The sequence below is a fragment of the Calonectris borealis genome, chromosome 4, assembly GCF_964195595.1.
Source record: "Calonectris borealis chromosome 4, bCalBor7.hap1.2, whole genome shotgun sequence".
Classification (NCBI taxonomy): domain Eukaryota; kingdom Metazoa; phylum Chordata; class Aves; order Procellariiformes; family Procellariidae; genus Calonectris; species Calonectris borealis.
The window spans coordinates 79,346,403-79,369,114 of NC_134315.1; the positions used below are offsets into that span (position 1 = coordinate 79,346,403).

At 38.8% G+C, this 22,712-nt stretch overlaps 1 long non-coding RNA gene across 1 annotated transcript in view; it reads right to left on the minus strand.

The window, feature by feature from the left end:
• Positions 1–22,712, minus strand: part of LOC142082256 (uncharacterized) — a 109,997-nt gene that overhangs the window by 19,696 nt on the left and 67,589 nt on the right. Inside the window, exons 10-11 of the long non-coding RNA XR_012673631.1 lie at positions 21,936–22,044; positions 19,087–19,247 (exon numbers count right to left, since the gene is read on the minus strand). This is a non-coding gene — a long non-coding RNA (uncharacterized LOC142082256). The remainder of the gene's footprint in view (positions 1–19,086; positions 19,248–21,935; positions 22,045–22,712) is intronic.

The following is a 22,712-nucleotide window of genomic DNA, read 5'->3' on the forward strand; positions in this document are numbered from 1 at the left end:
CAACAATATACAGGATAAGCTTAAATTCCGTATACGTTTCATGACAAAGAACAGTTGTTACCAATGAAATAAATGTGATATATGTGATCAGACAAGTCATACCAATAAATATTTGGAAAAAATTAAGACGGCTTGAACAGACGTCTATTACTGGTATTTGTAATTCCACATATCCTGAATTCTACATCCCAATTCCTGATTTTTCCAGTAAATGCAGCTTTCAGTTCTCAGACTTTCCTGGTTGAGGAGTAAGATCCCAAATTGCACAGAATGAAATTTCCCAGTAGATTCACTAGCACATTACAGTAAGTGGAAAGAAAAATAGATAATAATTCATTTTTTGCAAAAATTGTGTGCACAGAGAAACATTTTGGTAAATCCACATACTACATTAGTAACCTGCAGATCTAGATACAGCAGATTTTCCTTTGGGAAAAGGAAAAAATCTTATCCCAGACTAACTTAGCCTGTCAATCTTTAACTCTCACCTCTGTGATGACAGATTATCTGTTTTCAAACATCTGGCTGGGCAGGAGCATGGTTCTGCAAATAAACTACTCAGGGGCACATCCTGAATCTGTGGAGCAGGCCTTTTGAAGTCGATACGGTTTGGACTGGTTATCTTTAAGTTTAAAAGTAGGCAGGTACTTGTGTCAGAGTGAAAGGGACACATCAGGGCATTAGGACCACATCTCTCTAAATTACTGCCTTCACGTCATCGGGTAATACACGGCTTAACTATTTTCCTCTAGAGAGCCTGGGTTGCTTGCATACCACTCAGAAATAAGCAGCGCTGTATTTTATACACAGCCATGGCTGTCTTTATGTAGAGCTGGGCCATCACATGTGATCGCAGAAAAGCCACTGCTTTTTGTTCACCTCAGCCCCTGGAGCTGCTGCAGGCGCTGGCACAGCTCAGGGCTCTGCTCGGCTCCTGCTCCAGGTCAGCACAGCCTGGGGGCAGCTGGAGCTCCTGCCAAGCCGCAGGGCCTGCCGCAGGGTGACCGCAGCCCACAACTCCCAGTATCTAATTGTAAACCTGTTACATTCGGGATGATACAAATGAATGGTGTACAAGTGTACAGCCACCAGTGCCAGGTCTGTGCTATGCTGGAGTTTGCCAGTGTGAGAGGAGATTTATCGCTACAGCATGTCCAGCTGGATCTCGAAGCTGGAGCTGTCATGCCTTTCTGCCCAGCAAGCAGTACAAAAGGATGCGGCATATGCCAAGTCCTGGTCCCCAGCGTGCCAGTACGCTGGCCCATTACTCCAGCCTTCAGTCAGCTCCAAATCACACTGTCACCCAGGTTTGCTTTCAGTTGGGCTTTTCTCCTCCTGATGTATTGATGAATACATAGCAGAAGAGAAGCCAAATTACACAAAACTGTCTTATTCTGATATATTGGGCAGTTAGTTACCATCAGCCCCCAGAGCAAAATAATACCTGGGCTGAAAATAGTGTCAGGGCTCGTCACACAGCAGCTGAAACTGTGCCTGCAATTGCAAGTGTGATTTAAGTCTCTCTTGTTCATATGCAGCTTTTTGGTACTTCATCCTCTGGCTATCCCAGATAGGCTGATAAATTTTTTTCTTTGCCATTTGTAAGAGAGGATTAAACCATGCTGGGCTGGAGAAAAACCTCTCCTGCTGGGGGAGGGGAAAAAAAAGTTACTGCAAGACTATTATAAGGCAGAGATGCTGTTAGAACAGCGAAGGATTTTCCTGTAGTTTCTCAGGACCCATCTGCAATAAATTTTTATGAGGGTTTGGAGGAAATAGAGGCCTAGGCTAACCAGCAGGTTCAGTGGTTTGGAAAGCTGCGCAGCATCGTTACTGGCAAATCTTTGTTTTATCCATCCTGACAGGTTCTGCCATATTATACAGGTATTTATTTTTCTAATGCAATATTATAAATCATTGTCAGGTCATCAGCATTCCCACAGTCTTCCAAAGTATTTTTCTGTCTGCCAAAGGTTCCCACCGGACCTATAGGCCTATAGGATGCTATGTAAGCTGCTTTAATGGAGCATGTAGTGCTGAACTGTGCTCTGCTGCAACATTCCTGCTCAGAGGAAGAGGTATAAGGAACGAGGTGGTCCCAACAGTTATGGCTTAAGGATACCACGAGACTTGTATTAAAGACCACCTCTAGTAATAATATGTCCTAAACCATCATAGCAAAGTAAACCAATATTTTATCCAAACAAAAGTTTTTTTCCTTTCCCTGTTCACTTACGAAAGGCTGATCAATTAATTTGGTTAATAAGATAATGTCATCCTGTTGTTGTACTGCACATCTATACTGTCTTCAATCTAAATGCTTCATATGTATTTACAAATGAAAAGCTCTTCACTCCTCTAGGTTAAGCAAGTCCCATTGGTTCAATTTTATTTATAGGGGAGCCATGATTAAGGTTATTTGCCTAAGGCCAAATTTAAAATTCTATATGAGGATCCCAGGGTAAAGTAGGACACCACCAGCAGACTTGAATCTATGCCACCCTCCAGAGGACCATCCTCCAGATGAGAATAGCTGGAGAGCAACATGTGCTGGCCACGTGTCCTCCTTTGCCTTGTTCAGTCCAATGCAAGTCACCTTTCTTTTCCTTTAGGTGAGTGAATGTTTCCCTTCTTCTTTTCCTAAACTGTGGTAGAGCACTTTCAAGAAATGGTAAAAAATGGAACAGAATTAAGCTCACATTATTTTGCGAGAATCTTATTTACCTCTAGGAGTTGAAATTATTGACTCTACCGGCTAGTAACACAATGAAATAATGGTCCCTCGGATGCCCGGCATCATACAGGGTTGCTTATGCCTTATCACAGTGATGCCGCAAAGCTCTTGTGCTGCCCTCCTTTGCTAAAGGTTAGGAGATCAAAGCTACATCCATGCTAAATGATTTGAAGTAAAACAGGCCCTTTATTTTCAGACCATCTCAAGGGCTTTTGAAAGCAGGAGGAAACAAAATGACAGTTAATGGATCTAGGAGGGCCTGACCTGAGGATAAGGTTAAGTGGTGTAATAATCTCCATACTGAACTTGGTGCTGTATAGCAGCTTCCCTAATGTGCTTGGTCACAAGGTGAACCACTCTGAGCAAACCTCACAGATTTTCTGCCCATACCACTTAGAGCAAAGCTTAGGGTTCTGTTAAACACGGGAACTCTCCCCTAAAACACTTTCCTTTTTATTCATTAAAGACTACTTTCCTCCACGTTACACTCATTGATGATAACCTTGCCATATTTCTCATTCGCTTCTGTGCACTGTCCTTCCTTTAGTGTTCTGATATTTGCCTCCAAAAGCAAAATCTGTCACATTTCCTAAATCTGAAACATTTCTTTTAGTTAGATTATAGGTTTTATTCTTTGAGAGTAAAAAAAAGTTAATGCATGAGTTCTCTTTGTTTGGCTTTGTTGTTAGGGAAGGGAATGATCTGGCTGAAGAATTGTTTCTTTTCAGTGTGTTGGATGGGCATATCAGTCAGATTTTTTTTTTTCTTCTTTGAAAGAAAGATAAAACTAGCTAATGAATTGCAGAGTTTCTCTAGGCAATGGCCTCTTTATGCTTGTTGTTAAGACCAGTGTAGGCAATATTATCCACAAACCTCATTAAGGAAAAATGTTTTAATGTCCTTCTCTCAGAGACATTACACATATCTTCCCAGTGCAGGAAAAAATAGCTGAGCTAAATTTGGAATTTCTCTGAAATAAGAAAGAAACTCTCAGTTAAGAGAAAAATCCATAAGGATTTATTCCCTGATGGCTTGGGAATGATTTGTTTCCAACATGTCCCAACTCAACCCAGCCACACTCTTGGCATACCACTGGATTGGAGAAGCTCTTTACCTTGCGAGAATAACACCAACTTACTCTCAGTGACATACAATGGTATTTCAATATGTAGAGAAGCAATAGTCATCTGATTGATTAAATAAAAAAAAAAACTCACCAGTGAATAGAGGTAGGAAAGCTTATCGTGCTGAAGACAAAAAGTGAAGGAAACTACTCACGCCTCATGCAGAGCTCTTCACTAAGCAAGATGACAGATTTAGTGTCATCAATTCAGGATGATACATGAAGTAATAAACATAATTGAAGGTAGCGACTTGAAATACTATATGGTATCTGTATATACTACCTGAAATTTCAAAAAAATCAGGATATGGAACTGATAATAGGATCAATCAAAAGAAACACGGGTAGGAGACCAACATTTGGTACGTAGACAAGGAAGGACTTTCATCTGAGCTAAGAAAAGCAGATGAAACTTGAATATAGGCTACATGGCCAAGTAGATGGCCAAGAAAAAAGGAAAGGTATTGAAAGCAGAAAGGATAAAAATATAATAATTCTAAGAAAGTTACTAATCTCCTAGAGAGGATGAAAAGGCTACTAAGAAATGGTTTTGGAAATAGCGGCAGCTGCAAGCAAAAAGTCTACTGTATTCATAACAAAGGAACACAGATATTCTGCTCTGACTTGTCCATGAGCTGTACAAGAAGGGAAGTATAATCAGAAGTTTGAGAGAGATTTACAAAATAACTCCCCCTTTTAAATTTCAGTGCTCATATGAGGAAGAAAAGGAGATTCAGAAGTGGATGCAAGTTAGTTGTTTATAACGCAAGCATTAAAGATAGTATGGTTTTGTTTTGTTTGCATTCAGAAAAGACATCTGAATAACCTGTCATATCAGCCAATTGTTCCAGAAAACTTATTCCTCTTTCCTAAAGAAGTCGTGTGTGAGTGATCACTGAAGCAACTGCTGAGTTACAATCCCACAAATAACATGGGATTTCTGTCTGTTAATGTTCTCCAGCAAGCTTAGCCTTTTCTTTTAATTTAGACTGTAGTTGTCAAGGCTCCTGCTTTCAGCTCTGGAAATCCTTTGTGTGGCCCATTCAGTTGGCCACGGAAATCACTGTATAAATACACTTAAAGGATTTTTGTGTCAAGGGATCTCCTCTTCTATTTAAGCTTCAAAAGGTCAACGTATCTTCAGTTTGGTTGATTTCCCTGAAGTGAGGAGGAACACAATAGTGCAGAGAAATCGCACTCATCCCAGCCCACAAGATGGTTAATAACTGAGGTGCTAATGCATGATCATTAGGCTTTCAGATTGACACAGCAGTCTGGGAGGAGAAAAAAAGATTTTGTGTCCTTGATGTCTCTATTTTATGGTACCGTAAGACCTAGGAGGAGCTCACCACTCTGAACCCGTTCTCAGTGTTCATTCCCATAGGCACGCTTTCTGATCAATACCTGAGTAACCTTAACTCTGCCCTTCTAGAAGAGCAGTCACAAAACACACTGATTTTACCCCACCTGTGTATCAGAGACGATAGAAAAATGTAATACCCTTTTCTGTTGAAACAGTTTTGAACATTTTGCCATTTATGTAAGTGTGTAAATCTACTAAATCAGAGATGTATAGAGATAAAGGAACACTTTTTAGAAAATCACAAAGCAAAAAACATAATAAAAGGAAGCATGAATCTGATTTAAAAACCAAAGGTGCTGAAAATATAACAAACTGGATTAATCTATTCTTACATCTAAACACCTTTAGTTTAAATTCTAAAGCATTATATATCTTTAGCAGGAAAAAAAAAAAGGTGAAAGAAAGAAATTCTGAGTCTTAATAAAACAATAAGAAGTGTAGCAGAAAGGATAATGAAACATTGGAAATGATTTATGGTGTAATGCATCACTCTATATATTTTTACAGAAAGAAAATATCCAAATTACCACAGTTTTAATAATCATATTCCCAGTGACTACAGATGAGGAACTTTAAAATGTATGTATAAGATTGGAGACGGTTATAAAAGATCAGAGGCTTTCAAAATTCGCTGTGTACCAGGTCTAGTGAGTGCAATGCCAAGAGTAATATATGAAATCTGATCTGACAGTTTCATAATTTTCCTTTGTTTGAGGAGATCCCCATGCAATGAAAACGTACAGCATCGTGCCAAAACTGAAAGAAACAGTTAGTGGAAAGGACTCGGAGGTAACGACCACTAGTCAGTTTCTCACTGGCAAAGTATAAAAAGAAGATGAAGAATTAATTACATGAAGAAATCCCAAGGAACATGGTTTAGATTAAAGGACACTCTTTTTAACCAGTCAGCTGGAAGGTTGATGTAGCACTGTTCATGCAGATGTTTGGAAAGTATTTCACAAAGTCTAATTTTGGAGAGTGTTTCTAAAGGCTGTTGCTCTTCCACTGCTCTGTGCCATCTCCAATTTATCTTAAGTATAAAATAGAAAAAATAATAGAAACTAGAGCTTCGAGTTAAATAGGAGGGGTCTTTTTAAAGAAACACAATAAAACATAAGATATTATGGTCCAAACCCTGTAGATCCAGAATCTATAGTGGGCTGGCAGATCCCCTTTTACCTATAAGGAATAAAAATGAAGTAAAAGCCAATCTGTCAAAACTGGTTTCAGTCAGTCCCTTGGCTTATATTGGCTACATGTGAACATTGCACAGAGCAGTAAATTGCTATACTGAAATCTTGGAGTTCAGACCTAGTTGTGTGGTTTATCTTTAAAAATCTGGTTCTATATTACTCTCTGGCTAATAATTTTTGCACCTGGTAACCGCTCTTTCTTATCTTGGTGCCTCAGCCCATCTCCATTGGCAGTTTCTGATATATTCAGAGCTCCACTGTATTCACTAAACATTAAGCACACAAAGAGATTACTTAAGTAAGATCCCAAGTAAAGGAGTAAGACAGAATGTCAGACATAAGTTTCTGAAAATGGTGGCCTACCTTCCTTGTGAGCTTATGACAATCGTAAGTGGCTTTAAGACATTTCAAATCAGGGTGTGCCAATGCAAAACTGAAAGTTCAGTCATAAGGCAGAGTAGGTTTGTTTCTGCTCTGTGTCTTGTTCCAGCAAGTACCACAGCAAGCATTCCCAAACATGTTCTGTTCTCAAAGCGGGAAAAATTAGGAGGAAAAGGGTTGTCATTCTGACCTCTCCACAATGTATTAATTCAATATTGCACAAATCAGAGGAAATGTCTGTGTCCTTAGAGGTGACCCATTCTGCTAGCAATTCTTTATACAACAGTGAATTAAAGTGACAGATGAGGAAAAAATGTCTTGCAGTGTTAACATTTGTACACTTGTACAGTAGAGATGAGAAGGGGCTCAGAGCTCGAGAAATTAAGTTCTGCTGTCCTGATCTGGCTCAGCTGGGGATGGAGCTGGAGGACCATCCCTGGAGCCTCTGTCAGTGACAGCAGATGTGCAAAGAGGCAGCGGTGGGGAGAGGGCAGCAGCACGAAGCAGTGTGGAGCCAGAAGCAGTGAGTGATGGGGAGGAAGAAGATGGATGAGGAGGCAGATGGAGGGGGAAAGTATGGAGGGGAAAGAGAAGGTTTTGCCAAGAAGTTTTGGTACAAAACCACTGGGAATCTCTGGGCCAATGCTCTGGGGTTCTGTTAATTAATTTTGCACCTTCTTGCTAAAATTCTCTTTCTATTGATGAGGATCTTTGAGTGCTCTTCAAGTTGAAAGGTGAGAGCTTCCTCTTCTCTCAAACGGAAATAAACCCTGCTTGCTGGTGCCAGTTCAGCTTCGAAAAAGTGACAAGCCAGCTCTGCCTGCTTAAGTTCTCTGTAGTACATTTTCCTGCAGTGAGCAGAGTCCTCTCTCCCTCTTAGAGCCCTTTTCAAATGGTTTCTCTTCCTTCTTTCTCTACCTTCAAGGTATCAGAACCTGCAGGGCCAGGTTCTGCAAGGAGAAATTCTTAATGTTGCTTTTCCTCTGCCTGCTCCCCCTTTCTGACTTTATGCTTTTTTGTGTATCTTTTCTGATCATCTCTCTAAGTCTTTCTCTTCCTCATTGTCTGGAAAAGGTGTTACCTAATGGCAATACCCCAGTGAGACAGTTTCTCCTTTACTATCCACATTTCATTGTCACAAGTGCAAGATGGGTTAAGGGATGACTCTTCTGTTAATGAAAAAGAGCGAAGTTTCCATTGACTTCGCCGGGGTCAAAACTTCACCCTCAGGGACCTATTGGTAGAAATGGGAAGGAATTTCCATTTTCACAGAGAATTTGCAACCCCTTAATTGTGTTGAAAACCTCAAATATTTTCTTCACAGGGCAAAGTTCGTATTTTATTTCGGATGAATGTAGTGGCTGAGCATCATCTGCTGCTGGAAAACCTTTAGAAGTTACTTAAAACTAAAACAGGCATAAAAGAGAAGCAGGGTGGAAAAGGGTTGTTTGCTATTAAACACCAACACAAACCAAGCTGGGCTTTTTGTCTGTTCCCTTCCCCCATTTTGTTCACACAGTCCTCTTCACCCTTCAGACAGCCTTAGAATGCTAATTTTTCTAATCACTTGGAGAAGGGAAACTATTGTAGAAATCAACTGAAATATTATTTTAAACCTTGTTTAATGAGCCTGGATCCACACCTATAAATAAACTCCTAATCTTTCCCTTCTTAACTTCCAAGATGGTAGTTCCCACACCCTATACAACCTGACAGATTCAAATTCAAAGCAAATCTTTGAAACCAGTTTCAAAAAGGGTTGTTTTAATATGAACAGGCAGGTGGGTTTTATGAAGAAATGGTTTTAAATAAAAGTCTAATTGTCCTCTTTTCACAGATGTTTAGGATTTCTCTTCACATAGCAGCAGATGATACGGATGCTCAGAATGATTCAGTGAAATGATACTGTAATGATAAAGCTCAGATTGGCTTTATTCTTTGTTATACTTTCCACCACTTTCTGAACTTTAAGGCATTCAATTATTCTGTTTTTCTCAGGGGTAAAATCTGTATGCATGTAGCCCTCAGTTAGCACTAAAAACAATGTGAAAAATTTCACGCATCAAAGATGTGACTACGTGCTTTTGTCTATCCTAATGGTTTGAGAGAAAATCTTGATAAATCAATGTGGTGTTGGGTTTTTTTCCTTTTCCTCTTTCTTAAGTTTTGTTGCCTTGATTAGATAAAAAATAATAAGGGGCTGTCAATGTATTTTCTTTTCAGGTCTTCTCTGTCTCTTTCTAAATTAGTTACAGCCTGGTTTTTGTAGCTTTATAGCCAGCCTGACCTAATTTAATTACCATGACTTGTGTGGCTTAAAGATAAATAGTTTTATTCAGTCTGCCTACTTTTGTATAAGTTTTCCCTTTCACACATCTCTCTATATTTTGGCATTCAGAATTCTTTTCCTCTGTTCTTCAGTAGGTTAACACAAGGTTAGTTTTATAGCATTGTCCATATTTTCACAAAAAGGCCTTTGATGCTGTTCTGCTTAGTCCCTGCTTTGCTCTATCTGTTTGTGTGCTGAGTCTGTGGGCCTTTGTGGGACACAAACGAACATTAGCTGGGTCTCGGAATCATGGGATGGAACATACATACTCATGCCCATTGTGAGGTCGAAATCCTCAAAGCATCAAAGCTTGTTCCTATACCGGCTACTGTCTAAGATTTTTTCTTATTTGAGGGAAATACTTCAGAAATCAAAGCTTGAGACACTGCAGAGATAGGAAGATTGGAAGAGCTAGGGTGGTGCGGATGGACTGATTACCACTCTGTTCTTGTAAAAACACTTGACAAGAAAGTACCAATCTCTTGCTCATCACAGTTTATATTTTTCTTCATTCCAAGTTAAAAGGGCAAATAAGAGTAGTAAAGCTTCCAGGATTATGATCAGGCCCTCATTTTAGTAATAATGAGCTTAATAAAAAAAATAAAGTTTTAAAAAACCCCAAAACACTAGTTCTGCATGTAGGTTTTTTGTTCAAAGGATCCTTTGAAATTATACGATAGAGTGGGGTATGTGCTGTGCTTGAGAACAAGAAATAAACTTCAAAAATCAGAGCTGTGCTCCTAATAGACATGACTTCCCCGTAGGTGCTGCGGTAGTACTTTGCCTGCATTAGAAAGCTTCTGTCTTAAAACAAGCTGCCCCAGGATGGCACTTGCACAAAACATCTGACAGCAAATGTATTTAAATAAAAACCTGCATGTGTTGAGCCATCCAGAAATGCATGAAAAATTTTGCCACTCCTTTACAAAGGTGATTCAGAAAAATGACACTGGCAAAAGGAAGCTAAAGAAATGCATTTAAATGGCATTTCACTTTTCAACCTTTTCAAGTCATTTGTACAAACCCATAAAAAGATGTTTTGTTCTGCAGATGAATCAAAAGGGATATCATTAAACCAAGTTCCAGAGGAACTATGTAAACAGTACCTGAAAATAAACACAGCTAGTCTTTGTGCACATGCCAGAAACTAACATGCTATAGATATAAAGTAGAAACAGTATTTCCATGTGTTAACACCTACAGTAAGGGAAGAGTTCACTGACACTTCCATGCTTGGAAAATGGAGAGGTGAACCATTTCTGTTCAGTCATCATTAAGTAGAAAACACTATGGAAGAAATGAAGGGGTAACCAAAGGAAGATGCATTTGATTTCTGTTTATACTAAACCCAATAGTGCAGGGATGGATTTTTCGTAAACATCCACTGGTGCCCTGCCTCAGCTCCTCTTAAAGCAAAGAGTTTGATTATTAGTCACTTCTTTTGAAAAAACTGACCGAATACCTTACCCTCACAAACAGTACCAAACTAATTAAAAAGCAGCCACCTCTGAAGTGCAGTGCTACATCCACTCAGAAAACAAGCTGCTATGACTCCGGAAAGAGACTGGCTGAGGTCACTGGGGCAAACCCCTACTGTTGTTTTTGTTGGGTTAAAAAAAAAAAAGTCCTGCTGAGAAGATAAGGTTTTAAAGGCTCCTCAGATAGATGCAGACACACGGGCAACCTTATGGCACACTATTAATCTTTCTTAGAAAGATGAAGTGTTGATGCTACCTTGATGAAATGTGAAGCTGCCACTTGGAAGGGGAAAAAAGAGGAGACTAGAGTGCTTCAAATACAGCATTTTCATCACCAAAGTACACCTATCACACCAAGACTCTCTTTTCACTAAGAGAAAAATGCTTATTTTGATTTCTAATGTATGATGTTGCTCACTTGAATTAAGCTGTTTGCAGTTGTCCACTCCCACCTCCTCTCATAAGAGATTTATCAAAGTGGGTCTCTCTTCACCAGCTTGGAAATAGTGTTTCTTGGCCTTCTGCTGAGCTAGCACAAGTGTTGCTGGTAACAGGTCAGCTGTAGCCAGAATTTTGTATCTTCTCTATCATGGAAGATAGATAACTAAAAATAAATATGCCCACACACATGTCTAGACAGTGATGAACAAGATGTCCATTAATTGGGTAGCCTTCCCAGGCATTTGTTTCCCCTCTTAAACCATGGACCAAACAAGAATCTCCATTTCACGGCCTTCTACTACTGGCTCAAAATTGCTGCGGCCATGCAATACAACTTACCAGTCTGGTAGAGACTCCACAAACTTGGGTTTTTTGGTTTTTGGGGGTGTTTTAAACAATATCTAAAAGCGTAAGGATGGCATAAAAATTAAACTAAATGTGCTGGCTCACTCAACCGAAATGCAACTGTATTCCTGTGCCTGATCCAGATCACATTTGCATCACTGTGTGCATCAGCAAAGATTTTGTATTAACGATTATGGAATCACAGCCTGAAACGGCACAATGTAAGAAGTAATTTACTTCCTTCATCTTTGTAGGACAAAGTCACTTGACATATCTCTGGCCTATAAGCCTGTGGAATTTATTGGCACTTAGTCTGAATCTGCTTAATAATGATCATATGCTCTAAATACTAAAAATAAAATATGAAAAAAAACCCCTAACTTCTCTACAGATTACTTTAAACTATGGCATAAGCAGATATAAGATCTCCAGTAACATAACTTTGTAGTATGAAAATGCCTTCAAGCTGTCCAAAGATACAAATGCTTTACACAGAGATATGTCCCCTATACACATATCCGTGAAGTTCATGCCAAGAACATTGACAAATCCTTCTACTACCCTGTTGGACACTTTAAAATACAGAAAGCAAGCAACCAGCTTATACAACTACAAAATCCTACTTAAAAGAATGGATTATGATGTTTCTTCCTCTCTGTCAAAAGGGAGAAAGATTGACCAGGAAACATGAGTGATAATAAATATTAAAAAAAACTGATTAAGTTTCTGTTACATTCCTGTAATCACTGCATTTTTTTATCATCTCACATATAACATTCAGACGGATGCTAGTATCATTGTACAAAGACTATCTCCATATAAATATACAATGTTTCGCCTATGAACACTAAATACATTTTGCAGTAGTTTAAAAATAGTTCTGTTGAGGCTTACTGCAGTTTTTAATACAAATGTAGCCACATAGTTTAGAAGTGTGCTTTATCTTTATACTGCTAGAAGAGCCTCCAGCCCTTTTTTAAAAAGGCATCTACTTGGGTTTAAAAAGAGTATATCTGAGGTCATTAGCAAAGGAAATTGCTACCATTAATTCTGACCTACCACAGGTTTTAAAAGAAAGAACAAACCGTGAAACTTAAAAGAAAACCCAACAAATGTGTTTTATGAATCCATGTGCAATATTTTTGTTACAATGAAATAAAATGCTGATATGTGCCAGACACCCTGAAGTTGCTCTCCTGTGATTAATTCTTCTGAGCTAGTTTTTAAATTAATCTCCCAGTGCTAGGCCCCCTCCCACCCTTGTTATTAAACTAACAAAAGCAGTTTATACCAACCACGCTATAAGCAAAGAAGTAAAATAAAAACTCTTTCAAGCATTTGCTTCGGCCTGTTGGACAGTTCTACCTAAAAATCACATTAATGTTGTATTAAATAAAATTCCATACATAAAATTTTATTTCAATATATAAAATGTTTTGTTTCCAAATGCGATACTCAAATGCCTTGTTTGCGTATTGTTGGTCTATTTATCTGAAGGGAATATTCCTAAGCAACTTATATGAAACTAATCTGAATAGTTGCAAAATTGCCAGGAAGCTGATTTGCTTCAGAACAGAAGATTACAACATTTCTGTAGGTGCAAAAAAAACCCCAACCCACATCCTTCATATGAACTTTTCAAGAAATATTACAATCCTCAACAAAATCACGATCAATGCATTTTGATAAAGCGTTCAAAACTTTAGAGCCTGAGGCCGTATTTCTCATATAAATAGGTTCACCTGCAAAGGAGGAATTCAGAGGAATCCAGTCTGAGATATCTGAGTGGTCCAGCCAGGCTTTCCCACTGTCCTTTTTATATTTAATGATCCTCAGAACTTTTCTTTGACTGAACTGGTGTATAATTTCAGAGTGCCAGCTCATGAATACAAACAGACCAGAGTTCAACAGTTGAGGCAGCTGCTATCCTTGCCTTTAGCCCTACCTCTTTCCTGTGTGCCACTGCCTCTGGGGAAGGAAAAGGTGAGCCAGAAGGGACAGGTAAGCAGTTCCTGAATGGCTCAAGCTCAGTTTACTATGGTAACTTACATCTACAGCACTGATAATAAAAAAAATTAACACTCTATATGGTAAAGAAGGCACCAGCGGTGGATAAGAACAGCAGAAAATAGGATAGGAAAGATGTGTGGGACATGGAAATCTGTGCTGAAGGACTGGAAAGAGAGTAACTGGCCTCCTCGAGAGGTTCTTCTGACAAAGGCAAGGCATTCTTGGCAACCATGACAGGTCACTTCTACTCTTCTTTCTAGGAAGGTATAAATCTGCTTCTTTTATCTGTCCAGAATATTTAGATTTTAAATGTTTCACAAAAGGCTACCTCTTCCAGTATGACAGTGCGATGGTCCTTGACCTCATTTGGTGTCTATAGATACTTTCATTTTACCAAAAGTAATACAAGAAAAGCAACCACAGATGCATTTTAGAAAAGGTCATTCCTTATTTACGTATCTGTCTTTGTTATACCCTATACAAAAATTATGTCAGAATGAAATATGTCATGAGAAAAAAAGTATGGATCAATTCACTGATCTGTATGTGGATTAAACACCGACTGCATTTGGCAGAAGTGCAGGTCTGATCATTACTGCAGCCAGAGTCAAGAAAATAAAGGGCAGAATATGGCATAGATTCCACTGCTCTGATCGTGCACAGAAACCAGCTGATATTTTGAGGTTCTGAGGTTACAACATGTGGCTCTTCTAAAGAGCAGACTGCAACCTTGAGGGTTTGTTTTGTTTTGTTTTTCAACTGAAATCTGACATGCATTACATGTGAACATTTGGAAGTCATATTGTTCATTATGCATTACACATAATTGCTTTAACTTTTATAGTATGCAGTCATTAAACTGACTTTCAAAATAATAGAGCACTTAACAAAACCCTTACCGACATGTGACCCAATAAAGATGAATGAGCGTGGTGTCTAACTTTACAAACACTGTTTACTTTAGTGTAGATGCATACATCCCCTTTTTAAATCAGTGGTGATGCTTGCAAACGGAAGGGGTGTATAGGAGGCTGGCCACACTGTGATCTATGAACAGATATACACATATAAGTATAAATTATTTCTGGCACAGATTTATTTTAGTCAAGATTCTCTGAACGGCAGGGAGAGATCTGATATGTGAAACAGTAGGCCCCAGCCAATTAATCTGTGACAGATAAGAACCTTTCCTTAATTTGTGCTGTTGGGTTTATATGTGGTCTGTTCCTTCGGTGATTTCATGTTCCCCTCTGACTTCACTGAAATCCAATTTTTATCAGCTGAGATCCTGGCATTCTTTCCAGGTGCAGCAAAGAAATACCCCATTTGGAAGGAATGAAGTATGATATGTGGGCCTTACTACTTATGGGAAAGAATGCTTTTGTAGTTCTATTCCTCAAAAAATCTGTGAACAAGGAAACAAACTGATTTATTATACACACAAGTGTACCCTTCCAAAGCACCACAGGGGGACTCAACCAAGTAACATCCATTAATAGCTGTAACAGCAGCAAGACTCAAGTACGCTGCTTTGGAAATTTGCCTTGCCATAGTTATGCAGAAAAGGTTCCTTTAAAAACAGTCAAGAAAAGTTTAGAAAATCTCCTACATCATTAATCTCTTGCATTGCTTTTGATACCTGTGCATACTACATTCTCAAAGTTAAGAAAAATAAAGACAACATCCCCAAGGTACATAAAGACCTGTGCGGTATGTTAGATTGTTGAGATGGCAAATTTACTCCATACATTAGTTCATGCTCCAGATAGAGGAACTTCTAAAAACTTAGACTAGTACTTGCGTTATTCCACCATATCAGCAAAAGCAGCACCTCACACTTTCCTCAGTAAGAATTTAATGGTATAAACCCAAATTTTCATTTACACCCACAGAAAAAGTCAAAGATTCCCATGTTTCTTTCCCTTGCATCTTGTGGCTTTGTATAGAAAGAACTAGGAAGGCTTCATCTTACATTATGGGAGTGCAAGGAGAAGGAAGGAAGAAAAGGGGAGCAACACTGCACATCTTTCAAGAGCTGAAGAGGAGGGATGACACTCCCTGGGGGAGTGAAGAGCAGCTGCTTTTCCCTGGGGAAGAGCTTTGAGGGATGGCTCTTAGCTTCCAGTGCTCCTCCAGTTTGCGAAAGACACTAGACCTTGCCATCCTTGGAGATTCATTGATGGGACAGCCGGTGGCTGTCGAGCAGTGGTGGTCTTAGGTGAATTCTGAGCTGAGGAATGCCTGATAGTTGTACTTGGTCCTGAAAAGTCTCTGACCAAGAAAACCAACTCATTTATTAGTCAGGCAGGAATGTAGCCTGGTGAGCTCACAGGCTGGGGAAAAGGCTATTCTAGTTAAACAGCTGTTACTGACCAAGGGTCTGGCTTCTGCAGCCAGCAGGATTCCTCATTACTTCTGACCTCAGATCTGCTTACTGAGGTATATAGTTGCTGGTACTTAAAGTAGAATCATAGAATAATTTAAGTTGGAATGAACCGCTGGATGTCATCTAGTTCAAACCCTTGCACAAAGCATGGTCAACTTCAAAGTTAGATCAGGTTGTTCAGAGACTTGTCCTGTCAAGTTTTGAGGATCTCCATGGACAGAAATTCCATGGGCCCTCTGGGTGACCCTTCCTGTGCTGATCCACCCTCATCATGAACATCCGAGAGGTACAGATGATCTAGAAGACACTATCTCTTACAGAAGGAAGATACTGCTGAGCAGCAGATAGGCCAGCTCCTGAGCCAGCTTGCTCCATGGTACTGGCAGGATTTCAACAAAGGAGACAGCTCTGAGGGAATTGGATGCCATCCCTTTCCACTTATTTTGGTCAGTGGGGACTGAGATAGGAAGATTCAGAATCACTCAGGACAGACATGAGTGACGACTCCATAGTCCCATTTTACATGGTCTTGTGGGCATACAAGGAAGTACTCCCACAGTCATATTTCCTATCACCTGTCTCAAGCGACCTCAACAGGTATGTTTGCAGAAGACCATCCCTTCTCCTCCCCTCTTCTACTTGGTTTCCACACAAAGCAAGCCATGCGTGTTGGATGGCTGGAGGACAGTCATCTGGGTTCTATATTGGCTCCACAGACGGAAGCGGCCTCAGTGACTTGGTATAGAAAATACTAGACCAAATGTTCTAGGAAGCACGAACTACCTTCTCACATACTTTTATCTTAAATAAAAAATTAAAAGCTCTCATGCAAGGAAGAAAAAGAAATATTTCAGGTCTTTTCGGTACAGTAAAGAAAGAGTTGTTTTGGATGCCTTACAGGAGGGATTTTTTCCTTTCTTCTTATTGTTGTTAACTTGATTTATTTGTATGTATCCTTAGAAGTCTCAATCAAACTTCACACAGAAATTATTTCCAACAAAAGAGGTTCATGCTTCTGGATAGAAAACAAGTAAAACTTAGATTCAGATTCCTCCTTTACTTCTGTGACCTGGGGCAACTACTGCTGCCTTTTAAAATACGCGTACTTCTCCTGTCCCTGGTGATTGTTATTAATACAGTTTAGGGAAAGTGGTGATAAAGATCAATCCCCTACCCAGAAAAGAAACATTAACTGCTTCTTTCATGTCTTCCATAGTGAGTGAGCAGCTACAGTTTCAAATGATCCCCAGATGTTTACTACTACTTGGGCTCAAAAGCAGTTTAGGTTTTCTCCAGAGCAGCTGTGCCATGTTGGGTATTTGGTTATCCTGCAGACTTCAACCTCTTGTCCTCTGAAGAAAATGTAAAGGTCAAACAGAAAGCCTGTGTGGTGTAGAAGTCCCCAGTGAAAAATAAACCAAAGATGGTCTCTTACCATTGGCCAACTTAAGCTAATGCCTCTGCACGCTAAACAAAATATTCAAGGAATTCTTAGAGAGATGGGTATGTGAATATTACAGGGTTTTCACTTAGTTACAGAAAGGTTTAATGATTCCAGTAAAAGAATAATTGCTGAGATCTCTCACAAAAACCATGCTATTTTTCTGGTTCTTTACAGCAGTGCTTTCCTATTTCTTTATTCTTACTCAGAGCTTGGACTTCTCCTCCCTAATTCCTCCTGTCTGGAGTCCTTTCTTCATGTGGTCACAAATTCTGCCACTTTGGCCATTACTGGGATCCATGTTCACTGTGTGCCCCAGCACGACTCCCTGCGATTGGGCCCGCTTTCTGCTTCTCAGCTGAAATAGCTGGGAAGAGGGTGACAGGGCTGACTGGTTAGAGAGTAGCTGCACACCAGAGGCAGAAAGGCATTTTCTTAAATGTGGGAATTGATCACGATATTTGCCTAACCTCAGGCTTGTGACTCATGATGTCGGACAATGCCAGTAAGCCACTGATAACAGCTGAGGAGCTAACTCAAACTTTAGTGGACTTTTTCAAAGTTTATAGCCTGCTTCCAGAATCTCTGGTTATGCAGCTACAGTAATGACACGGATGGAAGTGTAAAGAGATTAGTACTGTTCAAATAGATTTCAGGGCCAATGTGGCATAATGTGGATTTGGAATCAGATGGTATCTGTTATCTATCTGATATATACATGGAATCAGGAGATATCTGTTATCTGTCCTATTATTCTTGGTCTGGCCTCTGAACACAGTGTGACCTGGGTAAGTTCACTCTTTTCCATGTCTCTGAGCTAAGTGAAGAACCAGAAAACTGGAGCAGATCAAACATCCTACTTAACTTTAAAAAAGAACGGGAAAAAAAGGCATCGCAGGAAATTATAGTACAGACAACCTAATTTGACTACCTGGGAAAACATCTGGAAAAATTATTACAATCAATTTACAGGCACCTACAGTACTGTAAGCTGAAAAGCAAAGATTTATCAAAATCAAATGCCCACCTAGCTTACTTCACTTCATTTACAACTGGCCTGGTGAAGAGTGGGAGGATTACAATGTAAATTTGCATGGCATAACAAAGTTTTTGACACAGTCCAACATACAAGTCCCAAAAGCAAATTGGGAGAGATGGTCAAGATCAAACAACAGATGCACAATTGTTCGAGGAAAAAAAGTACTCACAAACTTGTTATCAGTAGTTCACTTGCATACTAAGAGATACTGAACAGGAGAGTCTACCTTGTGTACATGGTGTACATATGACAGTATCATATTTTACAATACTAGCAAACAGTAATTACAATATTAACATTAATAAACAAGGTCACAAAAATGCCTTCCAAAGCACATCATTTTCTGGAAACATTTAATGTGACGGAATGGATTCTTTTCTTGAATTTAAAATATATTCTTTATTGCCTTTCTTTTTTTTCTGATCAGATTGTTTCTCCTTAGAACAAACTCGAAAAAGCATAAATTAAACTTCCAAGTTTTACAGTTTACCACGTCAGCTGGTCCTGTGGTCAGTGAAATTTACCTCCATTAAGGAAAATCCTATACGTGATGGGCAAGTCAGGTAATCAGGAACCACAATAAGGAGGAGTGATCACAACATTCTGATTTTTACATATAGATTATTCTCTAATGCCCTAGAGCGTGACTGCAGTGAGGTACTCTACTCTTACACCATTGAAAAATGCATTGGTTTAGAGATTAAATTGTGCTTATATTACAAAGCTATATATTACACAAAAGGAAAACAAGTTGGCTACTAAACCTAGCCCTCATGAGCCTTTAAGAATTTTAATATCCAGAAACAACAACAAAAAATCTCACCTTGTCATATCACTGAAGATAAACTGACCAGCTCACGCTGCTATCCTGAAGAACTACGGTGGCTGCAGAACCTCTGGGTAAAGGACTCACTTCATGCCTGGGCTGCTGTGTCCTTGGAAATGTTGACTTGCCTGCTCGTTATCAGAAGTGATAGTGAGCAGCTGGGGAAAAAAAACGGTTTTCTGTTTTATATTTACATTGATTTCCTTTCACTTTTGGTTACATTATAACAGATTACTACATCAAGCCAGCAGGGATATCACTATAAAATTGTCAGATAAGGCCCTGAGTAAACACAAGAATCAAACTTTGTAAGTATTGGTAATATATTATTAATCTTAGATACACTGTTGTTATATATATAAATATAAAACACCTATAGCTATACCTAATACTCTATGTCTAGTATACTATATACAGTATAAACCTATTACAAGACTAAAACTATCTTATTCTTTCATCTCTCCGTCACTGATCTTTCAAAAATGCCATATAGTGAGGGAATAGAGTTCACCTAAATTTGTAAACATGATGACAGCTAACAGAAAAATGAAATAAATAATATACTTTCTCCATAGCTACTGCATACTTTATCTTTTCCCATATATGTCCAGGTAAAGTCACTATGGGAAAATCAACCTCAAGCTGTTTGGCAGTGGCTGTATTCCTTTAATAGAACACTAAACTGTTTGCGTACTTGGTCTTCACAATTGTGGCTTCCCACTGAAAGAAGCATCAAACCCAAACATTAATTGATAGCATTTATGTAAATACATGAAAAATAAGAATGGATAAAGGAAAAAAAGTCCTCCAAGTTAGACAATGTTTATAACACTAATAGGTACCGTTACAAGCAAGAAACAGGAAAGTGTATTGTTAGGCTCAGAACACAATAAATAGCAAGATTAAGAATAATAAGAACAATTTTCATTCTACTTCTCTTTTCTTTGCATTTGTTCTAATTAGTCACTGATGATGTGACTTACCTTTACTAATGCTTAGTCCCACTGGAAGCAATTAACGCTGATAAAAACAGGCACTTTCCAAGAGCTTTAAACAGATTATTACCTGAAGAGCCCAACAATTTTGTCATTATTATAACCAGGTAAATAAAGACAGAAGAAGATCATGCCGTACAGGGCATTAAAATTTTTTATCTTCTTGGTATGCACTGTTCCTTTTCCTCTGTTCTTGTGAGGAATGTTACCCGGGGGACTTAGTGCTGCATGAACAGCAGAGATGGAGAAAAAATATCCCAAATTATGGTAAGACTCAAAAACAGTCTTTTACACCTGATATGGTGTATATAACTTAGAGGATGTAATGAAAAACAAAAGCCTCTGATCCTAATTTGAGGGCAATTATTCTGATTGAGCACTTAAATGTGGAGAAGAATTGTGGAATCGGGAGTTTCGGCCAAGATAAGATAGGACTTCGGTCTGTGCGCTGAGAACTAGCAGACGTGCACATACATCTGAGATAAGACCTTAACACCTGGCTTCATTGTCTCCTCTGTAAGGAAACTGTAAACATCAAAATGAAAAAGCTCTCGGCTAGGGATGCTGCTTGCAGTCACCCTGAGGTGGCAGGTGTGGAAGCTAAAGAAGAATTGAATAAGGCAGAAGAGGTGGCCTAATGAGCACCAGCTGATTCAAGAGCTGGAACAGGTGAAGGGAATTGTGAACAGACATGTGATCGTTGCCGGAAGGAAGAGAGACTGTTTTTCTCAGTATATAAGGGAGACGAATCGGGTGATGAGGAAGAGAGGCAAAGGAGAGAGAGACAGTGGGACTGCCCTGTGTACGATAAAGGATATTTTCTCCAGTATTGAACAATAAAGGATTCTGTGCATGTATATGTGAGGGTCTGTGCAATCATACACCATACTTAAATAACTGAGCTGGGCTCCTCTCTTTAATTAATGCAAAGATGCCAATTTGACTTAATTGGGTCAGACCATACAGAAATTAAACATTTACATATATTGTTAAAGTATTTCTTTCATGCCAAATAAGCAGGCTTAAAATTGACTTCTCTGGTCATGTGCAATGGTCAAAATTAACCAAGTTGTTAAGTCTCTGTAGGAACAGAACCAAAATACTCTCTGAACAGTATTTTGAACAGACTCCATGATCATGGTATGTTCTGTGAGGCTTCCACTGTCTTTACTGTGTTAGAGGAAAGCTGGCTGAACTTGGCTGTTGTTAGCAGAAATTTTGTCAGATTGACTTACAGTTACATTACCTTACATCCCGTCTAACTGCCATTGCTACACAGACCACAGCTGCCACTCGGTAACCAGTTTTGGATAGCCCTGTGTTCTCTCCTTCCTACTGCATCAGTGGTGTCATTTAGACAACACAACTGTGTTTTAGTATTTGCCTAGGGGGCTTTTAAGTTTTAGTATTACAAGAGCATCCATGGAAAGTATTCTGCAGCGTATGAAATAATTTGACCTTATTATCTTTGCTGATACTGAGAACGTAGTAGGATGGCTCTTGCACACAATAATGTTTTCCCACAGTGGGAGCTGGAAGATTTGAATAAGACTGTTTTAACACAGCACAGTTCTTCCAATCAGTAGCCTGGCTCTACATAAAGCTACTCTTTATTCTACTGCTAAAATATAACCCAGGCAAACATTTAATTATGAACAGAACAGTACCTAGTTCATATGTGAAACATTTTCATCTGTTAGCATATAAATATTAATAAATGTTGAATTAATAATCTATTAATACTGGATTAATATTAGTCATAGGTTTGTTCAAATTAAACTGTGAATTCATTTATTCAATTATTCCTGACTATATACAATTTTTTTTTAATGTAAAAATCATGTTACTTACTGATATATTTCACCAAGCTTGTCTAAAGCAGGTGGGAAGGCTCTGAAATGCACACACCACAGACAGAGGTCTTCCAATGTAGAGAGGCCAATCTTCCCTGCTGAGAAAGCTGAAAAAACAATAAAGTGCATAGTTGATTCTCTATTTATTAGGAAAAGGCACATGTGTAAGTCTAAGAATTAAATACAAATTAGAATATCTCTTCCATAGTCCTGAAATGAAATTATGAAAGAGACACTAAAATGTCCATCTTAGAACTATGCTGACAATTTGGTATTTTGGCTTGCTGAGACAAAATGGTAGAAAAGCTGGAAAGCAACTTCATTAATAATTTCCACACTGTTTCTCCTGCTTGTGATTCACTTTATTTCAAGTTTTCTTTCCCCATTTCCAAGTCTTTCACCTTTTTGCTTCAGCACTTCAAAAGAAATCTTTCATTTACAGATTTCCATTTCTTTCCCCCTTTTTTTTCATTTCCTTCCCATTTTAGCTCAGGGAAATCAATTTTCAAAATTAGCTAGATGGCTATAGAGGAGAAAAATGTGAACACAGGAAAAAATATACATAATAATTGCAAAAATAATTTTTTTAACTTTAAGAATTGCAGAAATATCCTCAACATTTTAAAATCAATTTCATTGATGGGGATCCTACTTTAAAAAGAAAGTCTATTGTCAATTATTAAAATTTTGCTCCAAAATACTGATCAGCTCAATTATAATTAATTATGGGACGACCCGGTTACTTGCAACATCAAGGATTTCCTCAGTCCTCATG